Genomic DNA, 5,176 nt, shown 5'->3' with positions numbered 1-5,176 from the left:
CACAACTTGTACAAGGTAAAGTAATCCGAATTCAGAGCTAAGACCTCATCAATGACATCAACCATATATTAAGAGAAGGAAGTTTTAAATTTTATAGTGGTTACTGAAAGAATGAAATCGATTTCTTTATATTAAGAGAATAAAGTTCTAAATTTTACCGGGAAAAGGTTTTCAAGAGAAATAATTGTGCATGAATCCACCACATCACTAACCCCAAAAAAAAAGGAAATAGAAACTCCAAGCATCTTATAGGTTCTATAAAATAAACAAATTCCTTCATATTTAGAGCAACAGAGTTGGCAGCATCTGGAAGAAGGTATAAATCACATGACAAAGACATTAAGCAAAATTATATTGGAATAAATTTATTTAGTAATAAAGCCAAAACACTAAACCATACAAATCAGCAGAAGGAGACGCAGAATCACAAGAAAAAAATGATTGTCCAAGTAAGGGAAAAAAAAAAGCACCACACAATTGAACTAAGAACTATTAAAAAATTTCAATGCAAAGCGATATTTTCACATGAAACAGTAGACTTGCCCTAACGAAGAAGAAGATATGACCTGCATCAAAGAGGAAAAAAGTCACAAATGATCAAAAACCACGCGAAAGAAAAGACCTATTATTGTTTTTTTTTTTTACCCACATCAAAGGGAAAAAGAATTAGATTACAAGAAAGCCCCAAAAAGTGATAAAGTGATTTTTTTGGTGAGGACTCACAGTAATTTTTCAGAGTCAATGGCCTTCTATTACAAAACCACGCCAAAAACCCAATCGAAACAAGAGATTACCGGCATGAACCAAATTCACAGATTCCAATTACGGAGTTCTCAGGAACCATCTCCACGCTCAGCTTTCTCTTGAGAGGGTTCGCAACCAAATTCTCAGTATTAACATACTATAAACCTCATGAAACAGTCACAGATAAAGAATCTTTCAGTTATTGAAAGGTTAAAGACATAAACATTCTGAAAGAGGTAACTCTAACTGAACTAAATTTTTCATTTTCAGAAAATTGCCAAAAAGTTTGTAAGGAAATTGACAAATATCTTCCTAGAAAGCAGCAGAGGCGCACGAAATGTCAGCCATCAATTAGAATGTTTTTTTTTTAACAGAGTAAAAGTTTTAGCGTGCAAATTATGGAAAGAATTTAAACTATCTAGGAAGAAAGAAATTCAAGGTCCTAGAGTTGTACGAGTTGAAGCACAAGACAAACATCCAACGCTAAAAAGAAAACTGGTACCTGAGGAGCAAGTAGCAACAATGAGACCTTCAAGATGAGGTTTTGGTCTCAATATCTTGACCAGTATCCCTCCAAATAAAAACGTTAACCCGATATTGACCTTGTTCAAGGACTTTAGAAAATCCGCGGGAAGAAGATTGGCATAGGAGGTAGCCGTGAAAGCTCCCAACATGACCACAATCAGTAGGTAAATATGCCATTATTGTAATACAATTAAAAATAGGTGCGTCTATTAACATCTCTTTTTCTACTTTTCACACACCCCCTTCTAACATTACTAAATTACCCATTATTAAAATTACTATTAAGGATAGTAGTATTTAAAAAAAAATACTTATTACACACCCATCATTAAAAACAAATGAGAAATACTAAATACAGACCCTATTACATACTCTTTTACAGATACTACCATATTCATTTGACATGTGTCATTTTCACTCTTTCAAAGGAGCACATATTTTTTCAATCATATTTACAGGACTGTCATTTTTTTCAGTCTATATTTACACTTTTTTTGCACCCTTTTATTGATTTTTTTTTTTGTAACGATTTAATATGACAATAATAATATAACTTGTGCTACTGTGCATTGAATTGGAATTTTCTCACGTTTCACCTTTGTAATTGCTAGATCTTGCATGGACTGGACCAAAAGAAAACAAGTGTATCTGTATCATTGCTTTTTGAAACTATAATAGTCGATCGATTCCATAAGAAAATGGAAAATAAAAAATAATGAACACAGATAAAATCCCATCTAAACAGTTGCGATTCCTATTGAAGGAGTCTAACATCTTGTGTGTGAATTATCTGCTAGTATTCATTTCAGTGTTGTATGAATCATTTCTTACGAGGGTGTCAATGATGTATGCAATCTTGTTGAGATTTTTGTTCCAACATACTATAAATTCAACGACTGTAAACATATTATTAACCACAAACTCAACCAATATATTTTCAGGAAAAAAAAACAAAAAAACAAAATGAAGCCAACATACCTTTCACACATAATAAATATATATACACGCACAAACGAGAAAGGATGGATGGGTACAAAAAATGAATAAAAGGAATGGGTACCAAAAAAATATGTTAACGTAAACTTAAAAAGAAAGGATGGATGGATTTTCAAAAGAAAAAAACAATACAATTAGTTTCAGGTTTTTTTTTTTTTTTTTAAAGAGATGAGTGTAACAAGTAATGGATATGGTTTAAGAGAGTGTGAAAAGTAGAACCTGAGGTGATTTAATTATAGGGACTTTTTTGAAATTTTAAGAGGGGTGCATATACGCACCTTTAAAATATTAGTAGCCTTTGTACATAAACTATGGAGAAAAAAAATCATATCTCTTACCCTAACCTACTATTTGAATAAATAAAAAAACTTAAAAAAAAAAAAGGATAAAATAATTTTAATATCTTATATTATAACAAAACATGCTTTTGGTACAGTGTGTTTTTTGATAATATTAAAATTGTACTTGACTTTTTGAAAGCTCTCAACATGACCTTGTAAAACGGGCATGGATGCCACCTCTAAGAATGTCAAGACAAACTTCTCTTCTCTTTTAGTTTCTTTTCACGATCTGATCTCTCGACTCTCGACAACACCAACCGGCCTTTAACTTGTTTGTTCATGAATAATGTTGGCTTTACTCTCATATACAATGCATTACAAACAACTTTGTATATATACTGTAAGACTTGAACAATACTACAGATAAGTTCTCCTAATCCGAACATAAGAAATATAAAAAAAACATCGACTTTGATATAATCACCAATGGGTACCGAATTTTAGATCAAAAAAATCCGTGCACACAATCATATCAAGAAACAAACTTTGAGAAATTAAGGGAAAGAAATTAGGAGTTACCGGCCATCGGACCACGGATCGTCCTCGTAGGTGGAGAAGATCTATGCAGTTGCTGTCTTTCCATCGGACGAGAGTCTTGACGTCAAGGATTTCCTTCATATTCCCGTTAGCCACTGCAACTTTTACTTTTTTCTTTGCCTTTGCCCTAGAGAAATCCAAACAAGAACACATTTCTATTGTCGATCGAATTCGAACCCCAAAATTCCTCTCCTATGGAAATCCTAATCTGATTTAGAAAATGGTTAGAAATCGAAAATACATCCAAGAGAAAGGGAGATAGAGATTAATAGGTGGCTAAAAGCAAAGCAAACAATTTGAATAAATTGAAAAAAACAAAAAACAAAAAACCTATTTCAGACTAAACCAAATTCAAACCAAACCCTAAGATTCAAAAATGAAATTCATTTTTCCTTCCGCAGCCACAGCTTCGAATCCATCCCAATCGGAACCAAAAGGATCAAACGCTTATCAGGTCACGAACTATGAATTTCTCCGATTCAGCTAAAATTCATGCCAAATTACGCGATCCTGATAGATTGAAAAGAAATAGGAAAACTTTATTGAAAAGGAAAAATTACAAGGGCAAGAGGAAGAGGTTGAGGAGACTTCATCGTCCTCTCCCTTGAGATCGCTCGGCTGCATGGGTGCTTCATGGCTGGGGAATCTAGAGAGGGGAAGAGAGAAGAAACGGAGGAGAGAGGGGGAAGAGGCGAGAGAGATTGAGAGGGCTTTGGGTCGGTTCTTTTCTTGCATGTATACTTTAAATTACTGAAACACCGCTCAGTCAGCTTAAATTGCAAGCTATATTTGCTACTCCCCTCCAATAACAACCGCCACGTAATTGAGGCCGTTACTACACACGCGTGGCCTTTTTTTCCTTTTCTTTTCGCGTGGGAGTTGCCACGTGGCAGTCATATGGAAGAGAACTATTCAAAAGAGATTGGCTCGTATTGGTAGATTAGATGAGATATATTTAAGTAATTATAAAAGTTAAAAAGAATGCTTTGTGGAGGAGATAGAAAGATCTAAGAGTGACATTAAGGCTGATCATGAGGTGAAATGAAGAGCAAGCGAAAGCAGAAGATAGAATAGGAGTCAAAGAAAGACTTGGGGTTATGATTGTGTATTATTTACGCGTATAATATTTTGTTACAGGGCATAGTCATAGGAGTTAGAGACTCTATTATTTATTACACAAATTGGGAATCACCGTGTGTACTTAGAATACTAAAATATTATAGAGATCATCGCATTATATTTAGAATACCAAATATATCCTTAGAATATAGGTCGGTATCTTACCACAATACCAGAAGAAGTGACAAGGGCTAAACGATGGCGGAACAACCCATAGTGACAGCATAGCGCCGGTATCCATTTAAGTATCGTATAGTTACCGAACAGTAACTGTCGGTATCCATCTAGTTATCAGTATCCGGCCATGATACCGATATCCATCTAGTTAATGGTATCCAGCCATAATATTGGTATCCAACCACCGTACCGACTGATAACTATTGGAATTGGTACCAATTTCAACTTCTTACTCGTCGAAATACATAAAATTCAAAAAAATCACCAAAGCTATAGAAAATACAAGAGAAAACACGCAAAAAAATCACAAAATTCATAAATCCATTCATTTCTTTAAAGAAAAAGAAAAGAAAAAATTGATCAATCTTTGATCTCCCCCACATGAGAGAGATATTTTCGGCGACTGTGCGGCCACTGCGGGACGAGCATAGGTCTACATATCTCATCATTCGCACACTCCTGAACAAGTAATAAAGTGAATGAATAGAGTATCGTTCACACGGAGAAAGTTACTAATATTTTTCTTAATAAGATCTAAGAGATGCAATGTAAATAAAATTTTAATGGTTTGATTCAACTACAAAGGCTAAAAGAAGTGCACGCTCAGTTATCAAAAGTAAAAATCAATCTATGTGAAGGACTAGAACTCAATTTTCCCTTCACTGCTGCTATGACTTTTACTCAAGCAATGCTGTCAGTAAATCTAAAACACGAATTTTACACAAAAATCTTCCGAT

General features: G+C 34.2%; 1 pseudogene; it reads right to left on the bottom strand.

The window, feature by feature from the left end:
• Positions 1-544: 544 nt before the first annotated feature.
• LOC21402925 overlaps positions 545-5,176 on the bottom strand; it is a 10,009-nt pseudogene continuing 5,377 nt past the window's right edge.

Source organism: Morus notabilis, unplaced genomic scaffold, assembly GCF_000414095.1.
Source record: "Morus notabilis unplaced genomic scaffold, ASM41409v2 Scaffold24, whole genome shotgun sequence".
NCBI lineage: Eukaryota > Viridiplantae > Streptophyta > Magnoliopsida > Rosales > Moraceae > Morus > Morus notabilis.
This window is presented reverse-complemented; position numbering and strand designations above follow the sequence as displayed.